Source organism: Homalodisca vitripennis, chromosome 2 (assembly GCF_021130785.1).
Source record: "Homalodisca vitripennis isolate AUS2020 chromosome 2, UT_GWSS_2.1, whole genome shotgun sequence".
Classification (NCBI taxonomy): Eukaryota; Metazoa; Arthropoda; class Insecta; order Hemiptera; family Cicadellidae; genus Homalodisca; species Homalodisca vitripennis.
The window spans coordinates 35,047,163-35,069,143 of NC_060208.1; the positions used below are offsets into that span (position 1 = coordinate 35,047,163).

At 33.1% G+C, this 21,981-nt stretch overlaps 1 protein-coding gene across 1 annotated transcript in view; it reads left to right on the forward strand.

Annotated features, from left to right (window-relative positions):
- Window positions 1–18,673: 18,673 nt before the first annotated feature.
- LOC124353788 (transcription factor 21) overlaps window positions 18,674–21,981 on the forward strand; it is a 31,199-nt gene continuing 27,891 nt past the window's right edge. The window contains exon 1 of the mRNA XM_046803785.1: window positions 18,674–18,797. The gene's annotated coding sequence lies outside the window, so the exon portion shown is untranslated. The remainder of the gene's footprint in view (window positions 18,798–21,981) is intronic.

The window sequence follows — 21,981 nt, forward strand, 5'->3', positions numbered from 1 at the left end:
TGACTACGTCTTATAACAGGCTATGAATATGTATGTATGTATGTATGTATCTCTTGAAAAAGGATTTTGATAATTATTGTATGGTTTTTTATATATTAAAATAATATGAGTCACTCAATACTTTAGCATACAACAATTTTCTATTTTTTATTTATTGTATACTTATTTTTTTACATTTCGTATCACACACACACACACACACACACACACACACACACACACACACACACACACACACACACACACACACACACACACACACACACACACACACACACACAAGAATATATGTAGAAGTCTTTGTGTATGACTTCTACATATTAAAGTAATTAATATTTAAACATTTTAATTATTATCGTTGATATTAAGTTCTATCATTTGGTCAGTATCATTTTCACTACAATCAATATATTTCCAAAATAATTACTTCATTTTCATTGTCATTTTATTCTAAAAATAAAATTATGGGTTTAGCAAAATGTTTAATAAAATATTACTCAACTTGGATAAACTGTGGCGCAAGTACGGTAGTTACGCCTACTTGAAGACACAGCAATTTAAACAATCAAGTAGTCCATTCTGCACGTAACACCATTCCGTATTGACTGGTTGATTGCTTTGTGGATTCTTAGCGGAGGAGTAGAAGTGAAATATTCATTAGTTATTATTCCTGTTTGGAACACCGAATTGCTGAAGCGTGTTAGTCAACTTCGTTCCATATAATTCCATATAAACTGTGAAAATTACTTTAGATCATGTTACCAACAATTCATTGATATTTATAAATTAAATACATATTATTGATAAGCCTGGTCAAAATAATTTTAATGTTATAACAGTTGGGCAAGTTTTTATCAAGGATTTTCGAACAATAATACAAGAAAACTTTTATCATTGCAATAGCTCATCATCATTAAACAAGAAATCTGTATAATCTTATATAATCTTAGGAATGAATCTAGATCTTTGATCAAAATTGTGTGCTTGCTTTAATTTGTTATCATTCCTCGGTTGATACAGGAAAGTGAAAACATTTTGAATATATAATTGTTTGATAATGATGCTGTGAACGAATTTCGTTGAAAATATATTTTATTACCAAGATAATTTAATTTATATTTGTTTTTTATATATTTATAATTATTTATACACTACCTAAAATTGATATTATATTATAAAATATCATTAACGTATTCAATATTAAAAAAGTAATGTTGAATAAATTCTTTTGTTACTTAACTACTATTTTTTCAATCTGGATTAGATTTATTTTTTGAAATTAATTTGTCTTTATCTGTTAACAATAAATGGAGCGATTCTGTTTGTAAGTGTGTATTACAGTCATTAACAAAGAAAATTTCTCGATTGGAAGCTAATTTTAGTAGTAAGTTTAATACATTTATAACACATAAAATATTTGCGTATGAAAAGGACGAAAAATTAAAATATTTCTATTAAAAAAATCAAAATGTACTTAATGAATGAAAATTCCGATGCTATCATTATTAGATTTCGTACGCTGCATTAAGTGGAAGGTGAAATAGAGCTGAACACAACATTCGAATTGTTATCGTTAAGTGTTATGTCCGTATGGATCTTACTAACTATGTAAATTATTTAATTTCAATTTAAGTATTTAAGAGATATTAATTCGTAATTGAAAATGAATGACGAAGCACTACGCAGTTTAATGCACCAAGAATATACATACAAGTAAATTTTGTCAAAATCATTCGCAATATACATTGAAAACCCCATTTGTGACTCCATTTCCATTTCTGCTTCTAGTGTCTCCTAAATCACCTTTGTGTAAATTTCCAGGAAAGGTTCCTTTGGGCTCTGCCAGAATGTACCGTCTAGTCATTATTTTCCTGGTGTACCTTGCCAACAACTGCGTCAGTGGAGGCAATGCCGTTATAACCAACGTGGATTGTTACGACAGCAGCAAAGTCACTCCGGGGGACAAGACTTACGACAGACGGACGTGGGGTGCTGGAAAGAGAAACTTGTACCATTGGGGACCTAACAAGATGTAAGTGTAGTGGCTATTTTAGTAATTTTATTTATTATATTGTACCATACAATTTTAATGTTTGTTTAGGTAAATCCTATGAATGTCTGCGTACTGCAGTCACCTTAACAGAATTCGCCGATTGTTACTCCGAATTCACATTATTCAATCCTCAATTGAAGAGAGATATAAAAAGTACTTGCTTCATCGTGACTTGAGCATGTACTTATCAATCAATCATTATTAAGATTTAATTAGGCTATTAGATGTAATATAAATTTAACTTATCCATTGCTGGCCTGTAGCTACTGAGTGGTCTTGATTAGTATTACTTGGTGTCTGACGCAGTCAACGTTTGTGATATTACGACTTAAAATTCCCTGAGGATTTATGATATTTCCCAACTACTCCAAGGTAGAAGTACACCAGATATATTGTTTCGTAATATACTTCGCTAAAGATTGAATGAAGACATCCCATAGAGAAATTCATAACCATCGACCTCAATGTTGAATATGTAGAAATGAAGTTTCATGCAAAATTTTAAGTCTGTAACACAAATTTTTTAGAGATATCCTAAGGGCAAACAGACCGAAGAGAAATCCCTGAGTGAACGTTTATTTACAATCTTATATAATCTCTTATGCTAACACTCTACCAGTTTCGTAAATATGCAAGGTAAGAGCTTAAAAGGCTTCGCTGAGCTTGCTTGCAAAATTTTAAATCCACAGCTCACTTCATTCTTGAGACGTCCTGTAAAAAGAAATTTTTACATCTCCCAGCAGAATAAAGAGTAATTGTGTCAACCTCCTGAGTGATTCCAAATTCCATAGTTCCACTCATAGAATTACTTTTTGCCTATGTAAAAATTCAAAATTAAAGTTTACATATGAAATATTTCTCAAAATATCCTACCTCAAGTTTGTTTATTAAAATGGGTTCCATAATAATAAGTGTTAAAATAATAAAGGTGTGCACACCATGTCCCAATAAAATTATATTCGATGTGTTGGCGTAGTTTAACTACATTTATTAATATGCTACAATTAAAAATATCTGATAATCGTACTGATTTTGTTTAAAAATTAATTTATTCTTTTATTTTCTCGTTGCCGTCATAGTTATCCATAAGACGAATGTAAAATTGTAAGCTAACGCTTAGCCAAATCTCATAGAAGAACATGCACCATTATCGTGCTAAATTATGCACCAAATATAAGTAACTCAGTGTTACTTGAATTTGCTAACGCTCAGCCAATTGTATTATATTCGGGATGATCCAAGACTAAATGGACTCAAGACCACTGATGGACTCGGCTTGATTTGAAATACCGGATTTAGATCACGTTCAAGTTACAAAGTACTTTATCCTAGCAAAAGCGCAAATACACCACCACTCAAATACTCAGCAAATTGTAACTCCTAACGCTTAGTCCAAATTTCATAGAAGAACGTGCACTATTATCGAACTCGCTGTTACTTGCGATTTGCTAACGCTCAGTACCAATTATATTATATTCGGGATCGGACGAATCCAGAGATCATAGACTCAACAAACTGATGGACTCGGTTAAATTTGAAATACCAGATTTTAGATTATGGTTCGTCTATATATTACTTTATCCCAACAAAAGCGCAAAGTAAGTCTTGCTGTTTCAGTAAAATCAATTCACGACCAGTTCATCAAACGGATAGCAGTATAGACGGTCAGCACGTCGCTGCTGTCTGCCATCTGTCCACACCCCGTGTATAAAGATCGGACAGATACTGGATCAAGACGAGATGCTGGCGACAACAGATGGCCTGGTGACAGCGGCGTTCTGGGTACACCCACTGACGACTACCTCACCTTCTTCCTCAGGACGACCCCGGAAGAGTCACAGCTTCACGTACCATCTCAATATTCACGGGAGGTCCGCGACTTGGGAAGTGAAACACAACAGCCATAAAATCTAGTTTGCAATGCCTTATTGTCAACTACTCTCGAAGACAATCCCCCTTGCAACTTACTGCTGCGAATTTAACAACTGGCCGATTATATAAAATAAAATTAGCTTCTTTGGAACTATCCTTCCAATCTACCGAAAATAGGTTGGTCCTTATCGCTGCGGCATAATGTATTTATTTAACTAGTTGTTGTACTATAATAAAATTAAATTGTTATTTTTATTGCTGTATTTTTTACCAAATAAAAAATTGTGAAACATAAATTAAATCCGACTGAATGTCTTGCACTTACATAACGCGTATATTAAATCTAGTTTTTGCCCTACAATAAAATTGTTATGCATTTTCATTTATTCCTCCAAAAACTTATCAAAATAATATACTGTTATAATGGCATTATTTTTGCATTCATCTCCATTTTGTTAAAAACTTACACAGCCATTTATTTAGACCACTCGCCTTGAGATGACTATACAGAAACCAGGATAGTCAAGGTACGTGGAGAAAACTTTTTGAAGGTCTTGTAGCAATCCTTCCCATGGGAATTCAAGATCCGTTTGCAGGACACCATTACTGTTCTTAACAAGTATACCATATAAACCTATCCATGTCCATTACAATAAATGTTTTCTGGGATAAATCGGTTGCGTCATGTTAATTCTGCGAACTCTACAAAAGCATTATTTGTAAGTGGCAATTATCAAATATGTATGAAATTTATTTCTATTTATTTATCCATACTAGCCTACACAGTTTACGTAAGCGAACAAGATATTTGTTATTGCCATAATTATAACTGATACAGACCAAAATTGTTATGGTAATAGTACTTGTACGTGCTTTGGGTGAGAAATTGATATTCATTCAAATATATTTCTTTTTAAAAACCCCGAATTAAATACTAAAAATTTAAATATTTTTATAAAATTCAATACTTTTAATATCTCAAAGTGCTATTTTTTTATTCCTAAAACGTTAACATATACAGCATGGTAATCCGTTTAAAGGTTCGAATATTGATCTTAAACTCAACCTTCACCATGTTTTTGGAGCATTTTGCCACTGGCGGCAGTGTAGCGGGTACGGCGGTTAATCGCGAGATAACAGAATCAATCAACGTTTTGTGCTTGGCTGCTCCTTGGATGGGTGACCGCTGAATGATCTTGTCCTTCAACAACTGCCTATCCGCCCATTGGTGGTGGTTTGGATGTCACCCTTTAAGGGGACCAGTAGTGGCAATCTCGCCCATGTAAAATTTACCTTTTTTAGGTACACTTTTCTCAAGAAAACTAAAAGAGATATTGCAATGAAACATTCACACTATTTTGTTTGTTGCTCTGTTTAACAATAATAAGGATTTTCAAACATATATTTTTTTACAAACTTTTTTTTTATTGATTTTGAATTTAAAACATTTTTTTAAACATTATTTTTTGCATAAAAGTGATTATAAGTTTTTTTTTATTTTTTTATTTTCATGTAATAATAACATCTTATTATTGGTTTATTTTGAGATAATACAAAGAATGTGAGCAAGTTTGGATCAAATTTGGTTCAATAGTTTTGCAAAATAATGGACCAAAACTGTACGAAAAAAAACAAACTTTCGGAAAACCACATTTTAATTTTACTGCTGCCCTAAAACTAACAAATGTGTATAGGCCTACCTACCTTGAACATAATTAGATGTGCACCATAGCCATAGGCTGGGTCATCTGGGTCTTCCTCATTCTCAAGTATTCTACGTTTCACTGTTTTTCTGACTTCTTTGCTTTTTTTTCTATATCTTTCATGGGCTTTTTCAGCTTCAAATATTGCGGAGTTCATCTTGTCGCTTGAGTCCTACAACACAATTAGTTCCTGCTTGGCCACATAACTTATCAAGAACTTTTTATCTTCCGCAAGAGCTCCATCATTGTAACACAATATTGCATCTTGCACTCCAATTGTCGAAAGTGGAAAGTCCAACAAAAATTGTTTTTGGAAATCCTTGTCCAAATCATATTATTGTATGGACTCGTTTTGGTTTTGTGTCTTTCCCTGAAACACATTTTTTTAATACATTTGGGGTCTGCTAAGTCTTTATATATTGGTTTTAATGTGCTCCATCACAGCAATTGGTAAATTGTTTAGTGGTGTAGGGGAAACTTTAGGGGAAACAAATGGGAAATACCTACTGATAATGTGTATCAAGCTCAGTGCGTTCCCTGACTCAAAAAAATTAAAATTAATATGAATTATTGCTTAGATTTGCATACATATTTGGTATCAAATTGTTTCAGAAAAAAGATTGGCAAAAATAATAAATAATAATAAAAAAAAAATTTAAATTAAAATATTTCACTACCTGGTTCCCTTAACCCATTTATGCCCAGAAACTTTATTTTTTCCTAATTTATTTATATTTTAATATTTTGGTAATTACATTAGTTTAGTCAAAAATTGAGTATAATCAATTTTTTTATTCTCTGTTCTCTCTTTTTTTTATTTATAGTCGAGCAAAACGTGCTCGTGGGCGCATGCAGTAACTAAAACACACAATTTAGATAACATAACCATGCAGCCTGCAGTATTGTTCTCATCGCTAAATCAAATATAACTCTCGAAATATCTTATACCGGAAGTGAGATTTCAAAAGTCATACTTTGAAGCTTTTTTAACGAATTAAGTTTTAGAGACCTGCATATAATATGATGACGTAAGTACAATTGTTTCGGAAGTGAATTTCACACTTTTTAAACATCGGACAACAACTGCAAAACCTAAAATTATGAAAATTAGAAATATCTGTTACCTTAGACCGGAAGTAGATTACAACGGGTTTGGGAAGAAATGTCTTTTTGACCGAAGCCAGTTTCTTATATCTATGTACAACATTTTCTTGATCGGGAACAACAAGGCAAAGCAGGCTGGCGTCGGAATTATAGTGCATCAGGACCGTGCTTCTACCCGCACATAACATGATAAAAGAGACAGGCGAAATTACCCTTAAATTCTGATTTTATTAACCATAGAATACTGGAATAATTTGTACCTGATGTATACTTATTTTAGGTTAGAATAAGTAAATATCATAGAGGTCCATCATATTTGTCACAAGTGCTTTACTAAAATAGGCTATGAATATTAGACTTCAATTTTGAAACATTGAGCCACGAGTAACAGCTAGTTCACCATAAATACTTTCTCCACACGTTATACGCTGTGTAAAGAACTATATGTTAATCCATAAGTACTGTGAAACTGATCTCTCCTAAAGCCTAGAAGTAGCGGTCAATAAACGTAACCAGCTTCCATCCGCTACAGAACCCAACTCGAGTTAGACAAGTCAGATGTGCAAAATAAACAGTTGGCTCAGAGGTGAGAAAGTTTCGAAACTGGAAATTAGTACTAAAATGTAAGGATGGCGACCAGTCTTCCCAACCCCATCCCCGGCAAAAAACCGCCCCCATCTATCTAGCCGGTAGCGGTGTACAGGGTGCTTGAACCCTTGAGTAAAATATGTAGGCTCGGCCTTTAGCCCGTAGATGCTCACTCAATATATTATAACCTGATATTTCTCCTGAGTTATTCTACCAATTTTCTGTAATTTTTTGAGAGAAACGATCCTTTCTGAGTAAAACGCGAATCCCTGAGTCGACAAATCTCTTTCAACCGGGATTTTACTTGGAGCTTAAAGACAAAACCAAGTCCATCGGATGAAATATATTCATTAAAGAAATATGTCATATTTTTGATAGAAAACCATAATACCCCTCAATATTATCACCAAAATATTGAATTATTTTGTGCTAGCCAGTGTTTAAAAACGATCTAAATAAATTAAACGTTATTAGTGTAATCATCTAAAAATTAACATTAGGCCTGAGTATATTTAAAGTAACAGTGCGAAGAAAATAATCTTTGACTTAGTGTGTTCTTAGTAATTTTTGTATTACACAGAATACAATTTTTATGTTTTGTTAAAAGTATAATTATACTACAAAAATGTAAAAATTTTCTCAGTACTTACTAAAAATGTATTTTTAAAATAAAACAACATAATTGCTTGCCACCAACTTAGTTTAGATGTCAAACTTTTCGGGGACTTTAAAGCAATGGTGTTAGGTGGAGAATGTTTTGTGTTTTACACAAAAAACTAATTTTGATAGTCTTTAGGTTTAGTTAGGAGATGGCTTGTAACTCGAGAATATTCCACAACGAAAAAAACAATGGGTTTTACTCCATATAAACAATGCTAAACCTCTAACATTTTTTTGTTCTTATTTTTTGGTCTGAGAATTCAGGAAACTGTCTTAACTCATTTTAAAAACGCATACACGCTTTTTAAGTTTTTCTTGCAACTGGTATATATTGCTAATATATAAGTTTGTATAGTTAAATAAAAGTATCCGTGAATGTTTTCTGGATAACCAGTTAGCAATATCACGTCAAAGGGAAATATCTCAAATGCCTTTGTGAGATTTTTCCCCCCATATTTCTAGACCAAAAAATAAGATCGAGCGTAACAAATATGTGTTTTTATGGGGCTAAAATAGAGGTGGCCACCGGTACAGCTTAAGACGTCCGTCAACGTATTTTTACTGACTGATCACTTCTTATGTAATTCTGCTCTTTGAAATTATTCGGTTTTAAGATTTTCTAGTAGCGGAAAAAGTTAGTAATACTACATATGAAAACCAACACACTTCAAATACTATCAGCAGGAGGCACACTTAAGGAAGCCCTTTTCCCTCCTCAAGAGCATTTCATTTAAAAATAGTTCTACGGAGTACGATTACAATGGTCTATAAATAGACACTTTATGACACTATTTTGTTAACTACATGGCAACAAGACAAAACTCAAAATTGGCGCCGAAAAATTTAAAAGTGGTCACACACGTGAAAATCCTACGAAGAGTTGCGTCTGAAACCGCGAGTAACTGCAAGTGGGAATCACAAAGCAATACACCAGTCACTAAATGCAATTTTTAATTACCAAATCAAATCGTCAAAGAAATATTGCGCCGATTTTTCACTAATCGTATTAGGCCTATACCGTGTATGCTTTCATTAAGAAGGCTACTACGAAATTCGACTTTGGAGTTTCTTCAACATTGGTCTAAAATAGTTCCAGATAGAGCTGAAATCGTTGTTACTATTCAATCAAATACATGGAAGTTCAAATATAGTTTCAAATGGAAATTTCCAAATAAAGTTCAATCAAATACATAATATGCAATACAGAGGAATTGGGTGCCAATCCGCGAGTACGTGCTAGGTTTCAATCAATTATAAAAATTAATATAAAATTAAAATATACGAAATATAATGTAGTTTAGCTCTTAAAACTATTCATTGGTGTCCAAAATAACTTGGAACGGTAGCGCAATGTTGTGAGCTGAGTTTATTAATTTAGAAACTTATTATTAAATCTTGATTACCATTTTTTTATCTTATTCTACAACATTGTTATTCAAAGGTAAATAAATTGTCCAATCTAAAAGATGGAAATTCGACTTTTTAGATCAAATTATTGAATGGGCTCATTTTTAATCCAGTGTCTTTTCTTACTTTCATAATAACCTTAAATAGTTTCAATGATGACATATTCGTTATAGTAAGAGCTAATGCATATACAAATAGCGTGCAGAATTACAACGAGTGATTTAACCAATGATGTAATTTTATACAAATATTGGACTATTTGTCATCCTAGTATCATAGCAGCAGATCGTCCAGCTTTATTAAAGATGTTCTACTTTATGGTTACGTGCACTAGGTATGAGTTGTGCTCAGTTCGGTCTAGTTAACATTCCCGAGCGGTAACGCTAGTTAGGTCCAATCAAGAGCTTCTTGGACTATTTGTCATCCTAGTATCATAGCAGCAGATCGTCAGCTTTATTAAAGATGTTCTACTTTATGGTTACGTGCACTAGGTATGAGTTGTGCTCAGTTCGGTCTAGTTAACATTCCCGAGCGGTAACGCTAGTTAGGTCCAATCAAGAGCTTCTTGGACTATTTGTCATCCTAGTATCATAGCAGCAGATCGTCAGCTTTATTAAAGATGTTCTACTTTATGGTTACGTGCACTAGGTATGAGTTGTGCTCAGTTCGGTCTAGTTAACATTCCCGAGCGGTAACGCTAGTTAGGTCCAATCAAGAGCTTCTTGGACTATTTGTCATCCTAGTATCATAGCAGCAGATCGTCAGCTTTATTAAAGATATTCTACTTTATGGTTACGTGCACTAGGTATGAGTTGTGCTCAGTTCGGTCTAGTTAACATGCCCAAGCGGTAACGCTAGTTAGGTCCAATCAAGTCCATCATCTCTATTCTTCATCGAGGCCAAGATTTATCTGAACACTAATATTCATAGATTACGCCATGGAAATTCTCAGAATAGTAGTGAATTTTTGAATGGTTTCAATTTAATGTTAGTCCAAAGGAATCCGCACTACTATCGTAGTAACCTCCTTTCTCTGGTAAACAAGGATAAACAAGTATAAAACCCCCTTGAAAAGTTAATCTCTATTTTATTCTCGTGTGGCTTTATTAAATTTCAACTCCCAAAATTATGGTTTCTTATAACGACTGTTCGATAAAAATGCTGTTAAATGAAACAAATAATAAATTTCCTAGCCAATAACTGTTGTACTGCGAGTTTCTTCATTAGTGTCAAAATAATAATAATAATAATATTTTATTGCGGTAACAATTATAAAATTGCCATAAATAAATATTTAAATAATAAAAAGGTAGGCCTAAACTTCATTCATTCACGCACACACAGTCACATGGTTCTCTCATTCACTCTCATCTTCATTCCCACTAGACAATCCTGCCACTGCCACACCAGAACCAGAGGATTGATGGTGTTAGTTTTGAATTTCGTCCCAGCGGCTCTCCATAAACTCGTCAACTGAGTAAAACACCCCCGACAGCAAAAGATGTCTTAGTCGAGTTTTAAATTTTGTTTGGTCATTCAATTGTTTGATCTCTTCAGGGAGCTTATTGATTAGCTTGACACCAACCTCAGACGGCAAACGTTCGAATGCTGCAGTTCTGTGTTGTTGAACGCGGAAGTTGTCCCTGCCTCTAGTCCCATACTGGTGAACGTCCCTGCCTTGAACCAATATGAATATAAATTACTGTTCAGCTAAGTAACGTACAGAACTGGTGGGAAGGGTTGATTCAATGTAAATAAGACTATTTTTGAGATTAAATAATTTAATGAGTACAATTTTTAATCCAGGACCTCAATTTTTTATGTTTTGTAATACAATTGATAATTTTTAATTTCGTTATTACGAGCTAATGATATAAAAATGTACGGTCAGAATTAAAATCTTGCAACCTAACCAATGATGTAATCTTATATAAAGTTTAAAACATTTTTCAGTTCGTCTTCTTCTTGGTGCAGCGTTTTAAATCTGACGCTGCCGTAGACTTGACTCCTGGAATATGGAGCCATGTTCGTCTGAAACGATGCAAAATAAGTCAGATTTCAGACGCTGCACTAAGACGAAGGTGAACTGAAGGAGGACTCTGTTGTGTCACTGTAATTTACCAGCCTATACGGAAGCCTTAGTAGAAGCCTTAGAAGCCGGAGACTATACATATATCTTTCTTAATGACCTTCAAACTTTTGGTAATTTTAACCATTAGAGTGAAGGCCAGGAAATCAAAAACAGAAAACCACAAGACATATTAACAACTAAACATGTCAATTATTCAGCGTCTATATACAGTGTATATATACTTGAGATATTGATCCCTTACACAATTTGACGCATCGATGCCTCATCAATTTAGTAGTGTCGGAACGTAAATGATGCAGTAGGTAGGTTGGTAGGTACAGAATACAGTCCCTACTCTTTATTGGTAGAGAAGAACCTATTGGCTACGTGACCCAAATTTCATATTTTCATCATTACAACTTTTTAATTCAATTTCATAACCCAAATACACTAGTAATTCTCAAGGTTTTCTGCACCCATTCAAAATTTGCGTACTTTTGAAAATCTACGTATATATATGTCGTAATAATACTTTTAACGAGGATCTTCCACTTTTCCACCATTTTTTATCCTTCACTCTATATCGAGTGTGTGCAAATATAAACATTGCAGGACATTTATTCCAAAATAAAAATGTAAATGAAACAATTTCAAAAGATAGCCTACGAGCTTAATTGAAACAAAAATTTAAAAACGTATTTAATTCCCCTTATAAAAGAATATTTATTCATTTCCACAAAATTTTAGAACATGCTGATAACTTGATAGAACGATTGTTAATGGATTTTCCTTAACATGTGAAGCAGGTGAAACAATTTAAAACAGCTTTATTTCCTTCATTTTGTAGCAGAAAAAATAAGAAATTTAATGAAATTTCATAGTTTCTGTGGAGAACTTCTGAGGATACGATGTTTTCCGTTAGTGTAGATCGAGATCTATGTTTCATTATTTTTTATGCGTCTATAAAATGAAGTCACAAGCATGTGACTCGCTTGTAACCAGAACATATTATTGTTAACTAAGATTTAACAGTACCGTTATTAGGTTGCATTTAATATATAATATGCAACCCTGTTACTCATTACAGGTTAGTATGCTTTTTTTTAACCAAATTCTTGGCGGAATAGCAACCTAATTGGCACGTGTAATATTTTTCTCTCTCTTAAACTTTGTAGTTGTACGACAGCTTACCGGTTACCACCTCGCGCGCATTATCCGTAAGTCAAATTTTAACTTTCATATTATAAATTAGCCCTTTCATGTGACACTACTATTATGAATGTAATGTAAAGTAAATTTATAAATAGTAAAGTAACTTACCTATGATAATGTTTTATTTGTCATATTAATTCAGGTATTATTTGTGGTGAGACCACGTTGTCGTGATTATAAGTTGTCTCAATAAATGGCTAATTTCGTCACGATTTTGTTTTAAGCTAGTTCTCATTCAATTTCGTCTAAATTCCCCCCTTTCTAATCTCCCTTTTTGTGACTACAACGGCAATTTTAAGCAAAGATGCCGACATCGCGGTGTGTGAGTCGACATCAACGTGAAGGAAAGTCATTCATTATTTGTGATTATATTGAGTTCTTTTTTAAGGATTAAGCTCGTAAGCAAAATTTCAAAGAACAAACTGTGAAATGTCTTCTAACTATTTTTAGTTTGTTTTTGAACTAAAATTAGTTTTGATGCGTAATAATTATATATTTAAATTAGACGTATCTTGCATAAATCTACAACCAAAAAAGGACGTAAATGCATTAATTTTTTTAGTTTTGTAATTATGAAGAGCAAAAACTAAGGGTAAAATACTGTTGGCAAATTGTATGTTTCTAGGAATATTTGATACATATCTACTAATCAAAAGTAACAACAACCATGTATATTTCAGCTAATCAATGTTCTTCCACTAGATCCGGCGACACTGGAGGGAGACACGGGCAGATAAGAAGAGACCATGTGTAAGATTGCCGGCACGAGAACCGAGGCTATTTCCACCCCTCCCCCTCCAATCGTCCGGAAGCGAGCTGAGCGAGTGAAGAGGTCCACCTGGAGTGTTAGAGCTAGATGGAACTGCCACCGGAAGCTAGAACCTCCGACCTGGGCCACCATAAGATGGGTAATACTGCACTCTCGACACTCACTGACGTCTCGTCAGAATGTAAGTTTCCTGATGAAAAACTATGCTGGATTTCTTTTTGCTGGCTTCGCCGAGTATTTCAACAGATGGAAAGGAAGAAGAGTTCCGCTGGAGCATCACCAACCACTCCAACCACATCCAACCACTCCTTATTGTTTCCAGCATGGCCCTAAGTTCTAACATTTATCGGGACTCACCAATTTTTACTTAGGAAAAGTTCTTTGAAAGAATCTCTTTACGTCTATTCGGGAACATAATTCTCCTCCATACTCAATCTCCACCTCACCCCTCGGTTGGGATACCATAAATACGGATATATTGCTCTTTACATAAAATTAGATTTTTTCACCGATAAGTTTACGGTTATTTATTTATTTATTTCGACGGCAAACGCCAATTTTATACAGAAACAACAAAAAATAGTTATGGACAAGATGTACTAATGTTTTTTTAGGAGCTAACAAGACAGAGAGCAAATAGTAACATACAACAAGGAGGCATGACCAGCAAACAACACTGACAACAACTGTACAAGACTGGAAATTGTAAGGCTAGTACTAGGACTAGGACACTTTATAGCAATAGGACATAGAACTTAAAGCCTAAGGAGAGCTATTAAAATAAGAAACAACAACAATTAGTTAAATACTATGAAGAAAAAACAGTAAATAAACTAAGGACTAACATCAGTAAATAATCTAAGATAACAGTAGGATAAACTAGAGTGGGATTGAGTCAACAGTGTATAGGGCTGCAGTTTTTATAATAACTAAGAAATAAACTATATAATATATACTAACAACAATAGAAATATCAGGTAACAATAACAAGAATAGAGATTAAGTGAACAGTGAATAGAGCTACTATTTCAATTGATATAATTAACAGAAAGACTATAAATACCATAACAAATAAAAATACAATAAACAACAACGAACGAACTTAAAAGAGAAACTGAAAAGGAGACACTAGCACAATAATGAGGGGAGTAATGAGGGGGTTATTCAAAACTAACGGTGTGCAAAGCAAGCAGCCCTCTTTAGATCTTTTCAAAGATCAGTTTTTAATAGACTTTTAAACGTTAACTATGTAAAATTTACATTACCAAACTTATTACTTAGAATTTCCATTCCGACTTATTATCTAGAGAGAATATTGGGATCTGAACATAATATTTTGAGCAACTTTTAATTTATGCCTTACTGGGAATGTTGAGTTTAGCTCGAGTTTACCTACCTCTTGGTGCAGCGTTTGGAATCTGACACTGTAACAAACTTGACTCCTAGAATCTGAGTCATGTTCGTCTGAAGAGATCGAGTGAGCTCAAAATGAACTATTTACATTGGTTCTACATCAAAGACCCCACAAAAATTATAGTGTAATCTAGGTGAAGAGGTATTCTCATTGTCTTTTCAGATACATCATTGAGTGCACTACGTTGTTTTAGACACGATATGTAAGCACTGTGGAGCAACAGAGTTTTCTACACATAACGCAACTACGGTGGAAAAGATTTATTCAATGTGAATGTTGAGTTTAGCTCTAGTTCACCTTCAAATCAATGCAGCTTCTAGAAGCTGATACTGTCACAAACTGTCAGATTCAAGACTTTTTCAGGATTTAGGACCTCTCCAGCTCTGGAAGGTCCCGGTCTTCTGCAGCCCTAGCCTAGGCCTTCGGAAGAGGTCGGCCTTTGGAAGATACCGGAATTTGGCAATTCCTGGGTCTGCGAGCATCTCAGCCCCTAAGATTTGCCAGTCTCTAACAAGAACTGGCCTCCAGCAGTCCTCTGCCTCTGGGAGGTATCGACTTCCAATAGCTTCCAACCTCTGGGAGCTCTCAGCCTCCAGAACCTACCGGTTTCTAACACTCTTGTCCTCTGGCACTCAGGATGTCTAGCATGCGCTGGCTTCTTGCAGATCTCAGAATGTGGCAGTTTCCATCCTCTGACAGATTTCAGCCTTGGAGGCCCTACGGCACTGGAAACGTGGTGAACAACTGAATAACGCGATGCCTTACTTTTTCCACTATCATAATTATGATTATAAGTGACAGTAAACGAAAAAAAATATGATCGTGCATTCTTCCGTGCGTTGTAACTATTGTTGACAGCACTTGGTTGTATTCAAAACTGTTTTGAGGTAAATATATTGTGGTAATTAATTTATTTTTATTTATAATTTATACAGTGTTCAAGGGTATGTTGCGATAACAAATTATGTGTTTTATACACTATTGTATTTTTTTATTTTCGTTCATAGATACGACTTATGATTTTTATCAACTAGTATATCACCTGTTTATGTACATCTATAAATGTTCTAAAACCGAATAAATTTATAATGCTGCCTATCAGAATTTTTAATATATTTATTTAAACTATATTTCCAGTCGATAGTTAGATAACCACGCCTCCTTTTAAACCTTTTAATTTGTAACTTTGGCTAATAACAACATTTTTATATATATGGACTGCATAACAATATTAAATCTCCATTTTTCCGTTATTTGTCATCGATTCATAGCAATAATTAAGTTATCACATTTTTGTCGTTTTACACTGTATTTTTATGTGTGTATATTATTTTTTCTTCGTCCGATTACTTTAGATTTTACTTAAAATTTTTTTTAAAGATCACCATTTTTTTTCTTTCAACAGAAAAAAATACAATCTTAATAATACGTAAACACATACAAAAATATTCCTAAATGTTTTAAACATCACATACATATTTCATCACATGATGTCTTGGCTCCCATCAGATATATGTACAAACTTAATTCTGTGTTAATACAATAAACTGCTAGATGCTTTTCTAAGATTTGGGGTTTCTTTATATATTTGTACAATATTTATTTAAATAAATATGTATAACACAAAATAATATATTAGTGATTATTTCAATCGATTGACAAATCATCATTGTTATTAATATAACCATTGTAGTTATGTTTATGGAATAGATTCCATGTAATCATAAAAAATACTCTCTGCTTATTAATTTTTATTATATTTTTATGAAAACCGAAATAAACGTTGTTCAAGTAAATAAAATGTTCAAAATTGAACATCATGTTGGGACCTATCGCCGATAACATACTGTATATTATGTTTTTGAGTTTCATCTACTGTGCTATACACAGAAACGGACTGTCCAAGTTCGACATATCGATTACCAACACTAGGCGAATATCATTGCAACGACCGTTACTTTATTTGGACAGTTAGACTCTTACAAAGTACCTGAGACAAATTAGTCCATAGACTTTTGGACCTACGATCCTTTGAGAAAACCAATGAAAGATAATAATAAATATTATATATAACTAAATTTTCAAAGTTTATTATATCAAATCGATATGTTATTTAAAAAAAATCCCATGGGTATGTTAAATGTTGAATTTCTTAAGTTAACTGTAAATTTAAATACATTAAAAATTGTTTTGTTCAAAAAAATAAAATACCATGTTCCATGGTGAAAAACAAATAGATAGTAAGTGCATTAGGAATTTTACTTAGGTGTTGCTTTAACTAAATAAATTATAAAACAATATATTACGGTATAATATATCGTATAGTATGAAATCTGTAGGACGGGAAATTTATCACAACCAAATTACTTAAAAAAGTGTAAAAATTAATAACAATGAAGCCGAAATTTATTTTTTTTAATAAAAAAATAAATAAATTCTCGTGACAACTTACGTTATTAGATACTATAGCGTATTCCATCAATAAATGTGTTCCTGTCTTTATTCTTGTCAATGAAGTAAAAGTCTTTGATTTAAGTCCTTTAGGTATGAAAAGTAAATCTGTCTTATTTTAGAGTTAAGAGCTCTCTCTAACACTTAACCTGGGGACCAACGGCTTAAAGATGACTTCCGAGCCACCACCAATGGCCGGGCAGGCGGGCTGCTTGCAAGGACAGGATCGCTCAACGGTACCCATTAAAGCAACAGCCACGCTCAACGTTTCTTGATCTGGTTATCTTGCGATAACCGCTGTAACCGCTACACTTCGCCATTGGCCGATATGTGTTGGTAAGAAACAAAAATGATGTGTTTAACGTTTTCTAAAACGTCAATGTCTAGTGCTGTATGGTACAAAGTATTTATTTTCATAAGTATAATATTCGATCTTGTGTAACTTTGCAAACAAACCATCACAGACTGGAAATAGTTTATTAAATCTTATTTAAGACGATGTTCTGTTTTTGGCAGTAAATATGCTTTTACAAAATTTACTCATAAATTAAACATCAATGGAGGCAACATACTATTGAATTAAGAATCAAATAATAGTTAAATACTTATGTCAATAGTAATACTGTATTTGTATAACCAAATTGTAATTATTCTATAAGTAATATCCATAAACAATTCAAGTATGACCTTAGAAGTATTTGAAATATGTCTATAATTGGTTAGCCTTTATTTATTTTCTTTATCACATTAATGTAGCTGCGATTGATGTTCGAAAAATGAATTATGCAATTTTACATTTGTGATGGATTACTTTCGAGCTTTATGTTTTATTTTACTTTTAAACAGGGTTCTTGTCGTCTCAGAGGCATTGCTGCTCATAACTGACTGCCTTTTAAGTTCGATTATATCTAAGAATAACAACTTAAATTATGAAAAAATAGAAAACCTTACAACTCAAGACCGTTTATAGGCAGAATCGTAAAATTTATTCAATTTGAGTATTGAAAGCTCGTCGTAAATACAATTTATCGGTAGATAGAATCTGCATAAAAATCGAATTGGCAGCTTTGTCCTATAAGTATATTACCTAGAAATGTCTAACAACCGCAATGTAAAAAAATCTTATAACTGTTGTATAAAAAGAACGTCTTCGTAGTAGTAATAAATAAATGGTTTAGCCTTCATGATAATTTATCAGCTGAGTCTACACCGTGTTCGCGGTGACGGAGCTTAAAGAGGGGATAAGTATATTCATCGCATCCCAAAGCCCTCGAAATAAGTGCGATATGTTTATGTACCGATATAGTTTTGTGTATTTTGGCGGGCCAATGGCAGCTCGCTCCGCCCCTTCCACTCCCACCCCATTATCACCTCTTCCAGGCTAATCACCCGGGCTGGACCCAACTGACTGTCTGTCTGTCTGTCAGTCTGTGTCAGGTCAATGGGAGTGTTTTGTTGGTTTTTGTGATTTTGGAACTTGGACTGAAAATTCGGTGAGTGCCCTTAACTAAGTATTGCTCGACTAAGTGAATTTTGAAATTTAAGTATAATTTAAACTAAAATTCTTAAGAAATTGATTTATTTATCCTTTTGCCAATTAGTTTCTTAAAGGAGTCATTAATATTTGCTATTTTTACGCCTAATTCTTCCCGTAAGGAGATGGAAGGATGGACTGTCTAATATCAAGAAACCGCTATATTCCCGTAGATTTTCAGCTCACATTAACCAAAGTTGGAGCAATAATGATCGACATTAACACATGTCGTGTTTTCTCTTATCAACGTATTGTTCCTACAGTGATGCACAAATTTTGGATATTTTCTCGGCCCCTCATAGATTTTGGTATTAACCTTACTCAGCCTTATCAAAAGCAGGATAATTGACAGTGAGAGGTGGCTAGTAATTATAAAAGCACTCCTCTCATAGTATTTGAATTTTCACCATATTTAACTCAATAATCCTTTACCAAGTCCAACAACTGGATGTAAACATCATCAAATAGTAGTGAAGAAACTAACAAAATGTATTGCAATTAAAATAAAACACATTCTAAATGATGTGGGGAACTTTAAATGATAAATGCTATATATTTGAACTATGTAAAACTAATCTAAATTAAAAGTATAAACATTTATTTTGTGCATTATGAGTATTAACGTATTATTTTGATATTCTAAATAGCTCTGTATCTTTTAATATTGCCATTATTTATTATTAACGAATTTTGTACAATAAATCTTCAGTTGCGTTAATTCTGTTTGTTAATACATTCATTCATTCACTCCTAGTCGTTCAATTTATATTATCGTTTAGTCGTAGTCAATTTTTATTTTTTTATTTGATATTGTTCTTTGTAGGCTAACATTTTTATTTTATATGACGTCTTATGTGGTAATTTTTATGTTTGCTCCTTTTTATTGTATGGTGTTTGTAATCCTTGATATTTCTGGGTCTTTCTTAGTATTTAAGTAAACATACAATTTTATAGACATATTTTGATATACCTACTTATTATGTTAGCAGTTTGTTTTTATACTTGGTATTTTATATATAATAATCCTAATAATATTGTAAATGCAAAAGTGTGTGAAAAAATGATGTTTGGATATTTGTATGTTTGGATATTTGATACTCAATCACCCAAACTCTAGTTGACAGATTAAAACGAAATTTGGCATATACCTTGCTTGTATATAAGAACAAAACAAATACTTATTTTTATTCCTAAATACTAATTTTCTTACAGCCTTTCGCACTTGCATGAACGAAACACCCTCTGGCCGTAGTGAGCTGCAAATAGTTGATAGTAGTATTAAAACATTTTGCTATAATTGGCAGCAGTGACGAATTCAAACCACAGTATATTTTGGATACTCAAAATTAGTTTCCTTTGCCATTGTGGGACGGTATATTTACAACGAAATATTCAATAATTATAAACAACTTAATATCTCGTGACATTTCCACGTAGAAGCAAAACAAGTTTTAATTAGTATACAGCACTCTGGGAATAAATTATGAACACAACTACCGTAGTTCTCTATAGATTCAGACCAACGAAATGGTAGTTATTCGCATTTAGGTAAAATTTATATCTCTGTATTATCAGTTTTCTTAAAAATTTTTAAGTGATTTTCAAGCAACATTCATTCTTACTTATTTTATAACTCTAGAGTTCACAAATGTGGCTGTTTAGAGTTATAGACGTATACAATGGAACCGTTAGAGGTTAACACGTTTACAAAACAAACAAAATTTGGCTTAATATTATAACTAAATCAAATCCAATTGTTTACAAAGAAATGTATATACTTATAAAACGTTTTGTAGCATAAGATTTTAAGATTGTGGAGTTTATAAATCTTAGAAAAACTTAAGATGATATTAACTTCACAACACATTTAGAGTTATTGTCCCATCAGTGTTCAGCAAATTTAGCAGTTATACAGATAATGCATATTCAGTTTGACTATTAGAGGTGACAGCCACTTTTGAAATCTACCTTTCTTCCGATTGGGCCGGAAGGGATATTTTTATTTGAATTTTGCTATATTTTCATTCGGAAACGTGTACCGCGCGGGGGTGTAAGTTTCAAGTTCAAGTTCTTTATTAAGCATGTTGACAAAGTTAACAATGCATATGCCAAGTCAATACAATAAAACATTAAATCAAAACAACCATTCTAAACGTTTATTTTATAAAGACTTATCATTTAAAAAATTATTGCAGAATATTATGCCTTTTCAGCAAGAAACAGCCTTAACTTACTCATAAAAACATTGTGACTCTGTACAACTTTAAGCTTAATGGCAGTCTATTAAATAAAATCACTTCAGACTATTTAAAATGTTTCTTATAAAACGAGAGAGGAGTGTGGAGGGATGTTCATAACGCATCTGGGATTAACTTCTCGTACCGTAGCAGTGTGACGGGAGAAACTGTTCAAAAAGGTAGAAATTTTTATGGAGATAGGAAATGGTTTCCAAAATATAAATGCAAGGGAAGGTAAGAATTTTGTTGAAAGAAAAAGGTCTGCACATGAAGTTCGGGGCAAAATATAAGATAATTATTCTCATGGCTTTTCCTTTTAAGCCTGAAGACAGACTTGGTTTTGGTGCTCTCCGAGCCTCAAATGCAAATTCTATAAGACAAAAACGGATAAACGACACTATAATACGCAGTAACAAGAACATCAATAGACGCAAAACGAGACAGCTTTCTTAGCACAAAAAATACCTAGACTCACCTTCTTGCACACATACTCTAAGTGCATAGTGAAAGATAAGTTACAATCTACGAATGAGGCAAAGGAATTTAACGACACACCCTCAGAGAAGATAGGCTCAGCGCCTAGGTGGATACTGAGTAAACTAGTACGGCTACTTGTAAGGCTAGATAAGTCTACCAGGACTTGTAAAATTACTAAAATGTCATACTTCCTAGTCATTACGGGGTATTCGTATCTCGTTTTCGCTATCCTTAAATGTTCGATGGTTAATTGTGGTTATTAATTAATTCAGTCCACATTAAATTTATCAAGATTGAAAACTCTCATTAGTACTCTTATAACAAACAATCTTGGAATTGATAAGATGATTTGTTTTTGAAGAAGTGATATGAAACAAAATGAAAATGAAACCTTGTATACGGAAATTACATGGAGTTAAATAAGTAAAA